Below are 13277 nucleotides of genomic sequence, written 5' to 3'. Positions count from 1 at the left end.
ATCATTAATATACTGCTTACCATATTCATAGAATTTTAAATTATGCCTTGTTCAAGAATGCATTACTTGAATTCAACTCCAGAATGATCTTTTATCTCTATTTTGCTCTTTGTCATTGTCTTTTCCCTTTTTCATTCAAGGCATTACTTTAAAAATCTTCACAATACCACATTTTTTCTTTCAATTTAAGATGAACCATTCTAAAGGTCACAGAACTTTTCTTTTTAAATAGTATTCAACATTTGTGTGATGAAAAATATTCTTACATGTAATGAGCCAATAATAAGGTGCTGCTGAGATTTGAACTCTGGATTTCCTGTTTACGAGACAGGGACTTTAACAACTTAGCCACAGCACCTACTGTAGTAACAATGAAGGAATCATTAATTTAGTATTGCCGATCGAATTCGGTGCCTGCATTAAAGATTCTTTATATGTATTCCAATGTTATAAAAGAAAGGATTCCTAATCTCTAAACAAAAATTACTATGTGGTATTAAAAAAAACTCTTTTTAAACTCAATTCCCTATATTGAATAGTTACAAATATTTGTTTTACATAAAAACATCAATATTGCTCAACTTTAGGGTTATATTTCATCTGTGATTTCCTCATTTATATACCATTTTCATTTTGAAATCACAGTATTGCTACTATAATCATGAGAACACTGATTATTTATCAGGTTTAAGATGATCTGTTCAACAGAAAGATGAATCAGACTTTTCTAATTTAATTGTACCAAAGTACGAATTAATGAAAATACGTTTTTTATTTAAGAATAGGATAAAGAAGGCGCTGATGAGATTTGAACTCAGGATCACCTGTTTACTAGACAGGCGCATTAACCAGCTAAGCCACAGGACCCTCTTGAAAATGCTTTAAGTCACAGTTTGCCTTATAGTTTTCAAGAAAATGCTGAGTTTTTCACTTTCATAATCTTCACTAAGTTCATACAATGCTCTACTCAATCACTTTAGACGAGAACACTCATCTTATTCATAAACACGTCATTAATATACTGCTTACTATATTCATAGAATTTTGAATTATGTCTTGTTCAAGAATGCATTACTTGAATTCAACTCCAGAATGATCTTTTATCTCTATTTTGCTCTTTGTCATTGTCTTTTCCCTTTTTCAATTAAGGCATTACTTTAAAAATCTTCACAATACCACTTTTTTTATTTCAATTTAAGATGAACCATTCTAAAGGTCACAGAACAAGACTTTTCTTTTTAAATAGTATTCAACATTTGCGTGATGAAAATTATTCTTACATGTAAGGAGCCAATAATAAGGTGCTGCTGAGATTTAAACTCAGAACTTCCTGTTTACGAGACAGGCACTTTAACCACTTAGCCACAGCACCTACTGTAGTAACAATTAAGGAATCATTAATTTAGTATTGGCGATCAAATTCGGTGCCTGCAATAAAGATTCTTTATATGTATTCCAATGTTATAAAAGAAAGGATTCCTAATCTCTAAACAAGAATAACTATGTTGTTTTAAAAAAACTCTTTTTAAACTCAATTCCCTATATTGAATAGTTACAAATAATTGTTTTACATAAAAAAATCAATATTGCTCAAATTTAGTGATATATTTCATCTGTGACTTCCTCATTGATATACCATTTTCATTTTGCAATCACAGTATTGCTACTATAATCATGAGAACACTTTTATTTTTTATTAGGTTTAAGATGATCTGTTCAACAGAAAGATGAATCAGACTTTTCTAATTTAATTGTATCAAAGTACGACTTAATGAAAATAATTTTTTATTTAAGAATAAGAAAATGAAGGCACTTCTGAGATTTGAGCTCAGGATCTCCTGTTTACTAGACAGGCGCTTTAACCAGCTAAGCCACAGTACCCTCTTGAAAATGCTTTAAGGGACAGTTTGCCTTATAGTTTTCAAGAAAATCCTGAGTTTTTCTCTTTCATAATCTTTTCTAAGTTCATACAATGCTCTACTCAATCACTTTAGATGAGAACACTCATCTTATTCATAAACACCTCATTAATATACTGCTTACCATATTCATAAAATTTTGAATTATGCCTTGTTCAAGAATGCATTACTTGAATTCAACTCCAGAATGATCTTTTATCTCTATTTTGCTCTTTGTCGTTGTCTTTTCCCTTTTTCATTCAAGACATTACTTTAAAAATCTTCACAATACCACTTTTTTAAATTTCAATTTAAGATGAACCATTCTAAAGGTCACAGAACAAGACTTTTCTTTTTAAATAGTATTCAACATTTGCGTGATGAAAATGATTCTTACATGTAGGGAGCCAATAATAAAGTGCTGTTGAGATTTGAACTCAGGATTTCCTGTTTACGAGACAGGCACTTTAACCACTTAGCCACAGCACCTACTGTAGTAACAATGAAGGAATCATTAATTTAATATTGGCGATCGAATCCGGTGCCTGCAATAAAGATTCTTTATATGTATTCCATTGTTATAAAAGAAAGGATTCCTAATCTCTAAACAAGAATAACTATATGGTATTAAAAAAAACTATTTTTAAACTCAATTCCCTTTATTGAATAGTTACAAATAATTGTTTTACATAAAAACATCAATATTGCTCAAATTTAGGGTAATATTTCAACTGTGACTTCCTCATTGATATACCTTTTTCATTTTGCGATCACAGTATTGGTACTATAATCATGAGAACACTTTTATTTTTTATTAGGTTTAAGATGATCTGTTCAACAGAAAGATGAATCAGACTTTTCTGATTTAATTGTATCAAAGTACGACTTAATGAAAATAATTTTTTATTTAAGAATAAGAAAATGAAGGCGCAGCTGAGATTTGAACTCAGGATCTCCTGTTTACTAGACAGGCGCTTTAACCAACTAAGCCACAGCACCCTCTTGAAAATGCTTAAAGGGACAGTTTGCCTTATAGTTTTCAAGAAAATCCTGAGTTGTTCTCTTTCATAATCTTTTCTAAGTTCATACAATGCTCTACTCAATCACTTTAGATGAGAACACTCATCTTATTCATAAACACCTCATTAATATACTGCTTACCATATTCATAGAATTTTGAATTATGCCTTGTTCAAGAATGCATTACTTGAATTCAACTCCAGAATGATCTTTTATCTCTAGTTTGCTCTTTGTCATTGTCTTTTCCTTTTTTCATTCAAGGCATTACTTTAACAATCTTCACAATACCACTTTTTTATTTCAATTTAATATGAACCATTCTAAAGGTCACAGAACAAGACTTTTCTTTTTAAATAGTATTCAACATTTGCGTGATGAAAATTATTCTTACATGTAAGGAGCCAATAATAAGGTGCTGCTGAAATTTGAACTCAGGATTTCCTGTTTGCGAGACAGGCAGTTTAACCACTTAGCCACAGGACCTACTGTAGTAACAATGAAGGAATCATTAATTTAGTATTGGCGATCAAATTCGGTGCCTGCAATAAAGATTCTTTATATGTATTCCAATGTTATAAAAGAAAGGATTCCTAATCTCTAAACAAGAATAACTATGTGGTATTAAAAAAAACTATTTGTAAACTCAATTCCCTATATTGAATAGTTACAAATAATTTTTTTACATAAAAACATCAATATTGCTCAAATTTAGGGTAATATTTCATCTGTGACTTCCTCATTGATATACAATTTTCATTTTGTTTTCACAGTATTGCTACTATAATCATGAGAACACTTTTATTTTTTATTAGGTTTAAGATGATCTGTTCAACAGAAAGATGAATCAGACTTTTCTAATTTAATTGTATCAAAGTACGACTTAATGAAAATAATTTTTTAGTTAAGAATAAGAAAATGAAGACGCTGCTGAGATTTTAACTCAGGATCTCCTGTTCACTAGACAGGTGCTTTAACCAGCTAAGCCACAGCACCCTCTTGAAAATACTTAAAGGGACAGTTTGCCTTATAGTTTTCAAGAAAATCCTGAGTTTTTCTCTTTCATAATCTTTTCTAAGTTTATATAATGCCCTACTCAATCACTTTAGATAAGAACACTCATCTTATTCATAAACACCTCATTAATATACTGCTTACCATATTCATAAAATTTTTAATTATGCCTTGTTCAAGAATGCATTACTTGAATTCAACTCCAGAGTGATCTTTTATCTCTATTTTGCTCTTTGTCATTGTCTTTTCCCTTTTTCATTAAAGGCATTACTTTAAAAATCTTCACAAAACCATTTTTTTAAATTTCAATTTAAGATGAACCATTCTAAAGGTCACAGAACAAGACTTTTCTTTTTAAATAGTATTCAACATTTGCGTGATGAAAATGATTCTTACATGTAGGGAGCCAATAATAAAGTGCTGTTGAGATTTGAACTCAGGATTTCCTGTTTACGAGACAGGCACTTTAACCACTTAGCCACAGCACTTACTGTAGTAACAATGAAGGAATCATTAATTTAATATTAGCGATCGAATTCGGTGCCTGCAATAAAGATTCTTTATATGTATTCCATTGTTATAAAAGAAAGGATTCCTAATCTCTAAACAAGAATAACTATATGGTATTAAAAAAAACTATTTTTAAACTCAATTCCCTTTATTGAATAGTTACAAATAATTGTTTTACATAAAAACATCAATATTGCTCAAATTTAGGGTAATATTTCAACTGTGACTTCCTCATTGATATACCTTTTTCATTTTGCGATCACAGTATTGCTACTATAATCATGAGAACACTTTTATTTTTTATTAGGTTTAAGATGATCTGTTCAACAGAAAGATGAATCAGACTTTTCTAATTTAATTGTATCAAAGTACGACTAAATGAAAATAATTTTTTATTTAAGAATAAGAAGATGAAGGCGCTGCTGAGATTTGAACTCAGGATCTCCTGTTTACTAGACAGGCGCTTTAACCAACTAAGCCACAGCACCCTCTTGAAAATGCTTAAAGGGACAGTTTGCCTTATAGTTTTCAAGAAAATCCTGAGTTTTTCTCTTTCATAATCTTTTCTAAGTTCATACAATGCTCTACTCAATCACTTTAGATGATAACACTCATCTTATTCATAAACACCTCATTAATATACTGCTTATCATATTCATAAAATGTTTAATTATGCCTTGTTCAAGAATGCATTACTTGAATTCAACTCCAGAATGATCTTTTATCTCTATTTTGCTCTTTGTCATTGTCTTTTCCCTTTTTCATTCAAGGCATTACTTTAAAAATCTTCACAAAACCACTTTTTTAAATTTTAATTTAAGATGAACCATTCTAAAGGTCACAGAACAAGACTTTTCTTTTTAAATAGTATACAACATTTGCGTGATGAAAATGATTCTTACATGTAGGGAGCCAATAATAAAGTGCTGTTGAGATTTGAACTCAGGATTTCCTGTTTACGAGACAGGCACTTCAACCACTTAGCCACAGCACCTACTGTGGTAACAATGAAGGAATCATTAATTTAATATTGGCGATCGAATTCGGTGCCTGCAATAAAGATTCTTTATATGTATTCCATTGTTATAAAAGAAAGGATTCCTAATCTCTAAACAAGAATAACTATGTGGTATTAAAAAAAACTCTTTTTAAACTCAATTCCCTATATTGAATAGTTACAAATAATTGTTTTACATAAACATATCAATATTGCTCAAATTTAGGGTTATATTTAATCTGTGACTTCCTCATTGATATACAATTTTCATTTTGCGATCACAGTATTGCTACTATAATCATGAGAACACTTTTATTTTTTATTAGGTTTAAGATGATCTGTTCAACAGAAAGATGAATCAGACTTTTCTAATTTAATTCTATCAAAGTACGACTTAATGAAAATAATTTTTTATTTAAGAATAAGAAAAAGAAGGCGCTGCTGAGATTTGAACTCAGGATCTCCTGTTTACTAGACAGGTGCTTTAACAAGCTAAGCCACAGCACCCTCTTGAAAATACCTAAAGGGACAGTTTGCCTTATAGTTTTCAAGAAAATCCTGAGTTTTTCTCTTTCATAATCTTTTCTAAGTTCATACAATGCTCTACTCAATCGCTTTAGATGAGAACACTCATCTTATTCATAAACACCTCATTAATATACTGCTTACCATATTCATAAAATTTTGAATTATGCCTTGTTCAAGAATGCATTACTTGAATTCAACTCCAGAATGATCTTTTATCTCTATTTTGCTCTTTGTCATTGTCTTTTCCCTTTTTCATTCAAGACATTACTTTAAAAATCTTCACAATACCACTTTTTTAAATTTCAAATTAAGATGAACCATTCTAAAGGTCACAGAACAAGACATTTCTTTTTAAATAGTATTCAACATTTGCGTGATGAAAATGATTCTTACATGTAGGGAGGCAATAATAAAGTGCTGTTGAGATTTGAACTCAGGATTTCCTGTTTACGAGACAGGCACTTTAACCACTTAGCCAAAGCACCTACTGTAGTAACAATGAAGGAATCATTAATTTAATATTGGCGATCGAATCCGGTGCCTGCAATAAAGATTCTTTATATGTATTCCATTGTTATAAAAGAAAGGATTCCTAATCTCTAAACAAGAATAACTATATGGTATTAAAAAAAACTCTTTTTAAACTCAATTCCCTTTATTGAATAGTTACAAATAATTGTTTTACATAAAAACATCAATATTGCTCAAATTTAGGGTAATATTTCAACTCTGACTTCCTCATTGATATACCTTTTTCATTTTGCGATCACAGTATTGCTACTATAATCATGAGAACACTTTTATTTTTTATTAGGTTTAAGATGATCTGTTCAACAGAAAGATGAATCAGACTTTTCTAATTTAATTGTATCAAAGTACGACTTAATGAAAATATTTTTTTATTTAAGAATAAGAAAATGAACGCGCTGCTGAGATTTGAGCTCAGGATCTCCTGTTTACTAGACAGGCGCTTTAACCAGCTAAGCCACAGTACCCTCTTGAAAATGCTTTAAGGGACAGTTTGCCTTATAGTTTTCAAGAAAATCCTGAGTTTTTCTCTTTCATAATCTTTTCTAAGTTCATACAATGCTCTACTCAATCACTTTAGATGAGAACACTCATCTTATTCATAAACACCTCATTAATATACTGCTTACCATATTCATAAAATTTTGAATTATGCCTTGTTCAAGAATGCATTACTTGAATTCAACTCCAGAATGATCTTTTATCTCTATTTTGCTCTTTGTCGTTGTCTTTTCCCTTTTTCATTCAAGACATTACTTTAAAAATCTTCACAATACCACTTTTTTAAATTTCAATTTAAGATGAACCATTCTAAAGGTCACAGAACAAGACTTTTCTTTTTAAATAGTATTCAACATTTGCGTGATGAAAATGATTCTTACATGTAGGGAGCCAATAATAAAGTGCTGTTGAGATTTGAACTCAGGATTTCCTGTTTACGAGACAGGCACTTTAACCACTTAGCCACAGCACCTACTGTAGTAACAATGAAGGAATCATTAATTTAATATTGGCGATCGAATCCGGTGCCTGCAATAAAGATTCTTTATATGTATTCCATTGTTATAAAAGAAAGGATTCCTAATCTCTAAACAAGAATAACTATATGGTATTAAAAAAAACTATTTTTAAACTCAATTCCCTTTATTGAATAGTTACAAATAATTGTTTTACATAAAAACATCAATATTGCTCAAATTTAGGGTAATATTTCAACTGTGACTTCCTCATTGATATACCTTTTTCATTTTGCGATCACAGTATTGGTACTATAATCATGAGAACACTTTTATTTTTTATTAGGTTTAAGATGATCTGTTCAACAGAAAGATGAATCAGACTTTTCTGATTTAATTGTATCAAAGTACGACTTAATGAAAATAATTTTTTATTTAAGAATAAGAAAATGAAGGCGCAGCTGAGATTTGAACTCAGGATCTCCTGTTTACTAGACAGGCGCTTTAACCAACTAAGCCACAGCACCCTCTTGAAAATGCTTAAAGGGACAGTTTGCCTTATAGTTTTCAAGAAAATCCTGAGTTGTTCTCTTTCATAATCTTTTCTAAGTTCATACAATGCTCTACTCAATCACTTTAGATGAGAACACTCATCTTATTCATAAACACCTCATTAATATACTGCTTACCATATTCATAGAATTTTGAATTATGCCTTGTTCAAGAATGCATTACTTGAATTCAACTCCAGAATGATCTTTTATCTCTAGTTTGCTCTTTGTCATTGTCTTTTCCTTTTTTCATTCAAGGCATTACTTTAACAATCTTCACAATACCACTTTTTTATTTCAATTTAATATGAACCATTCTAAAGGTCACAGAACAAGACTTTTCTTTTTAAATAGTATTCAACATTTGCGTGATGAAAATTATTCTTACATGTAAGGAGCCAATAATAAGGTGCTGCTGAAATTTGAACTCAGGATTTCCTGTTTGCGAGACAGGCAGTTTAACCACTTAGCCACAGGACCTACTGTAGTAACAATGAAGGAATCATTAATTTAGTATTGGCGATCAAATTCGGTGCCTGCAATAAAGATTCTTTATATGTATTCCAATGTTATAAAAGAAAGGATTCCTAATCTCTAAACAAGAATAACTATGTGGTATTAAAAAAAACTATTTGTAAACTCAATTCCCTATATTGAATAGTTACAAATAATTTTTTTACATAAAAACATCAATATTGCTCAAATTTAGGGTAATATTTCATCTGTGACTTCCTCATTGATATACAATTTTCATTTTGTTTTCACAGTATTGCTACTATAATCATGAGAACACTTTTATTTTTTATTAGGTTTAAGATGATCTGTTCAACAGAAAGATGAATCAGACTTTTCTAATTTAATTGTATCAAAGTACGACTTAATGAAAATAATTTTTTAGTTAAGAATAAGAAAATGAAGACGCTGCTGAGATTTTAACTCAGGATCTCCTGTTCACTAGACAGGTGCTTTAACCAGCTAAGCCACAGCACCCTCTTGAAAATACTTAAAGGGACAGTTTGCCTTATAGTTTTCAAGAAAATCCTGAGTTTTTCTCTTTCATAATCTTTTCTAAGTTTATATAATGCCCTACTCAATCACTTTAGATAAGAACACTCATCTTATTCATAAACACCTCATTAATATACTGCTTACCATATTCATAAAATTTTTAATTATGCCTTGTTCAAGAATGCATTACTTGAATTCAACTCCAGAGTGATCTTTTATCTCTATTTTGCTCTTTGTCATTGTCTTTTCCCTTTTTCATTAAAGGCATTACTTTAAAAATCTTCACAAAACCATTTTTTTAAATTTCAATTTAAGATGAACCATTCTAAAGGTCACAGAACAAGACTTTTCTTTTTAAATAGTATTCAACATTTGCGTGATGAAAATGATTCTTACATGTAGGGAGCCAATAATAAAGTGCTGTTGAGATTTGAACTCAGGATTTCCTGTTTACGAGACAGGCACTTTAACCACTTAGCCACAGCACTTACTGTAGTAACAATGAAGGAATCATTAATTTAATATTAGCGATCGAATTCGGTGCCTGCAATAAAGATTCTTTATATGTATTCCATTGTTATAAAAGAAAGGATTCCTAATCTCTAAACAAGAATAACTATATGGTATTAAAAAAAACTATTTTTAAACTCAATTCCCTTTATTGAATAGTTACAAATAATTGTTTTACATAAAAACATCAATATTGCTCAAATTTAGGGTAATATTTCAACTGTGACTTCCTCATTGATATACCTTTTTCATTTTGCGATCACAGTATTGCTACTATAATCATGAGAACACTTTTATTTTTTATTAGGTTTAAGATGATCTGTTCAACAGAAAGATGAATCAGACTTTTCTAATTTAATTGTATCAAAGTACGACTAAATGAAAATAATTTTTTATTTAAGAATAAGAAGATGAAGGCGCTGCTGAGATTTGAACTCAGGATCTCCTGTTTACTAGACAGGCGCTTTAACCAACTAAGCCACAGCACCCTCTTGAAAATGCTTAAAGGGACAGTTTGCCTTATAGTTTTCAAGAAAATCCTGAGTTTTTCTCTTTCATAATCTTTTCTAAGTTCATACAATGCTCTACTCAATCACTTTAGATGATAACACTCATCTTATTCATAAACACCTCATTAATATACTGCTTATCATATTCATAAAATGTTTAATTATGCCTTGTTCAAGAATGCATTACTTGAATTCAACTCCAGAATGATCTTTTATCTCTATTTTGCTCTTTGTCATTGTCTTTTCCCTTTTTCATTCAAGGCATTACTTTAAAAATCTTCACAAAACCACTTTTTTAAATTTTAATTTAAGATGAACCATTCTAAAGGTCACAGAACAAGACTTTTCTTTTTAAATAGTATACAACATTTGCGTGATGAAAATGATTCTTACATGTAGGGAGCCAATAATAAAGTGCTGTTGAGATTTGAACTCAGGATTTCCTGTTTACGAGACAGGCACTTCAACCACTTAGCCACAGCACCTACTGTGGTAACAATGAAGGAATCATTAATTTAATATTGGCGATCGAATTCGGTGCCTGCAATAAAGATTCTTTATATGTATTCCATTGTTATAAAATAAAGGATTCCTAATCTCTAAACAAGAATAACTATGTGGTATTAAAAAAAACTCTTTTTAAACTCAATTCCCTATATTGAATAGTTACAAATAATTGTTTTACATAAACATATCAATATTGCTCAAATTTAGGGTTATATTTAATCTGTGACTTCCTCATTGATATACAATTTTCATTTTGCGATCACAGTATTGCTACTATAATCATGAGAACACTTTTATTTTTTATTAGGTTTAAGATGATCTGTTCAACAGAAAGATGAATCAGACTTTTCTAATTTAATTCTATCAAAGTACGACTTAATGAAAATAATTTTTTATTTAAGAATAAGAAAAAGAAGGCGCTGCTGAGATTTGAACTCAGGATCTCCTGTTTACTAGACAGGTGCTTTAACAAGCTAAGCCACAGCACCCTCTTGAAAATACCTAAAGGGACAGTTTGCCTTATAGTTTTCAAGAAAATCCTGAGTTTTTCTCTTTCATAATCTTTTCTAAGTTCATACAATGCTCTACTCAATCACTTTAGATGAGAACACTCATCTTATTCATAAACACCTCATTAATATACTGCTTACCATATTCATAAAATTTTGAATTATGCCTTGTTCAAGAATGCATTACTTGAATTCAACTCCAGAATGATCTTTTATCTCTATTTTGCTCTTTGTCATTGTCTTTTCCCTTTTTCATTCAAGACATTACTTTAAAAATCTTCACAATACCACTTTTTTAAATTTCAAATTAAGATGAACCATTCTAAAGGTCACAGAACAAGACATTTCTTTTTAAATAGTATTCAACATTTGCGTGATGAAAATGATTCTTACATGTAGGGAGGCAATAATAAAGTGCTGTTGAGATTTGAACTCAGGATTTCCTGTTTACGAGACAGGCACTTTAACCACTTAGCCAAAGCACCTACTGTAGTAACAATGAAGGAATCATTAATTTAATATTGGCGATCGAATCCGGTGCCTGCAATAAAGATTCTTTATATGTATTCCATTGTTATAAAAGAAAGGATTCCTAATCTCTAAACAAGAATAACTATATGGTATTAAAAAAAACTCTTTTTAAACTCAATTCCCTTTATTGAATAGTTACAAATAATTGTTTTACATAAAAACATCAATATTGCTCAAATTTAGGGTAATATTTCAACTCTGACTTCCTCATTGATATACCTTTTTCATTTTGCGATCACAGTATTGCTACTATAATCATGAGAACACTTTTATTTTTTATTAGGTTTAAGATGATCTGTTCAACAGAAAGATGAATCAGACTTTTCTAATTTAATTGTATCAAAGTACGACTTAATGAAAATATTTTTTTATTTAAGAATAAGAAAATGAACGCGCTGCTGAGATTTGAACTCAGGATCTCCTGTTTACTAGACAGGCGCTTTAACCAACTAAGCCACAGCACCCTCTTGAAAATGCTTAAAGGGACAGTTTGCCTTATAGTTTTCTAGAAAATCCTGAGTTTTTCTCTTTCATAATCTCTTCTAAGTTCATACAATGCTCTACTCAATCACTTTAGATGAGAACACTCATCTTATTCATAAACACCTCTTTAATATACTGCTTACCATATTCATAGAATTTTGAATTATTCCTTGTTCAAGATTGCATTACTTGAATTCAACTCCAGAATGATCTTTTATCTCTATTTTGCTCTTTGTCATTGTCTTTTCCTTTTTTCATTCAAGGCATTACTTTAAAAATCTTCACAATACCACTTTTTTTATTTCAATTTAATATGAACCATTCTAAAGGTCACAGAACAAGACTTTTCTTTTCAAATAGTATTCAACATTTGCGTGATGAAAATTATTCTTACATGTAAGGAGCCAATAATAAGGTGCTGTTGAAATCTGAACTCAGGATTTCATGTTTACGAGACAGGCACTTTAACCACTTAGCGACAGCACCTAGTGTAGTAATAATGAAGGAATCATTAATTTAGTATTGAATTCGGTGCCTGCAATAAAGATTCTTTATATGTATTCCAATGTTATAAAAGAAAGGATTCCTAATCTCTAAACAAGAATAACTATGGGGTATTAAAAAAAACTCTTTTTAAACTCAATTCCCTATATTGAATAGTTACAAATAATTGTTTTACATAAACAAATCAATATTGCTCAAATTTAGGGTTATATTTAATCTGTGACTTCTTCATTGAGATACCATTTTCATTTTGCAATCACAGTATTGCTACTATAGTCATGAGAACACTCTGATTTTTTATCAGGTTTAAGATGATCTGTTAAACAGAAAGATGAATCAGACTTTTCTAATTTAATTGTATCAAAGTCCGACTTAATGAAAATTATTTTTTATTTAAGAATAAGAAAATGAAGGCACTTCTGAGATTTGAGCTCAGGATCTCCTGTTTACTAGACAGGCGCTTTAACCAACTAAGCCACAGTACCCTCTTGAAAATGCTTAAAGGGACAGTTTGCCTTATAGTTTTCAAGAAAATCCTGAGTTTTTCTCTTTCATAATCTTTTCTAAGTTCATACAATGCTCTACTCAATCACTTTAGATGAGAACAGTCATCTCATTCATAAACACATCATTAATATACTGCTTACCATATTCATAGAATTTTAAATTATGCCTTGTTCAAGAATGCATTACTTGAATTCAACTCCAGAATGATCT

At 30.2% G+C, this 13277-nt stretch overlaps 6 non-coding genes across 6 annotated transcripts; all 6 read right to left on the bottom strand.

Moving 5' to 3' along the window:
* Positions 1-1299: 1299 nt before the first annotated feature.
* On the bottom strand, positions 1300-1372 carry TRNAT-CGU (transfer RNA threonine (anticodon CGU)). The gene has a single exon. It is a non-coding gene; the product is annotated as a tRNA-Thr (tRNA).
* A 1451-nt stretch (positions 1373-2823) lies between these two features.
* On the bottom strand, positions 2824-2897 carry TRNAT-AGU (transfer RNA threonine (anticodon AGU)). The gene has a single exon. It is a non-coding gene; the product is annotated as a tRNA-Thr (tRNA).
* A 1956-nt stretch (positions 2898-4853) lies between these two features.
* Positions 4854-4927, bottom strand: TRNAT-AGU (transfer RNA threonine (anticodon AGU)). The gene has a single exon. It is a non-coding gene; the product is annotated as a tRNA-Thr (tRNA).
* A 2974-nt stretch (positions 4928-7901) lies between these two features.
* Positions 7902-7975, bottom strand: TRNAT-AGU (transfer RNA threonine (anticodon AGU)). The gene has a single exon. It is a non-coding gene; the product is annotated as a tRNA-Thr (tRNA).
* A 1956-nt stretch (positions 7976-9931) lies between these two features.
* On the bottom strand, positions 9932-10005 carry TRNAT-AGU (transfer RNA threonine (anticodon AGU)). The gene has a single exon. It is a non-coding gene; the product is annotated as a tRNA-Thr (tRNA).
* A 1955-nt stretch (positions 10006-11960) lies between these two features.
* TRNAT-AGU (transfer RNA threonine (anticodon AGU)) lies at positions 11961-12037 on the bottom strand. The gene has a single exon. It is a non-coding gene; the product is annotated as a tRNA-Thr (tRNA).
* Between the last annotated feature and the right edge of the window lie 1240 nt (positions 12038-13277).

Source organism: Triturus cristatus, chromosome 12, assembly GCF_964204655.1.
Source record: "Triturus cristatus chromosome 12, aTriCri1.1, whole genome shotgun sequence".
Classification (NCBI taxonomy): Eukaryota; Metazoa; Chordata; class Amphibia; order Caudata; family Salamandridae; genus Triturus; species Triturus cristatus.
The sequence above is the reverse complement of the archived record's forward strand: the minus strand, read 5'-3'. Positions and strand labels throughout refer to the sequence as shown.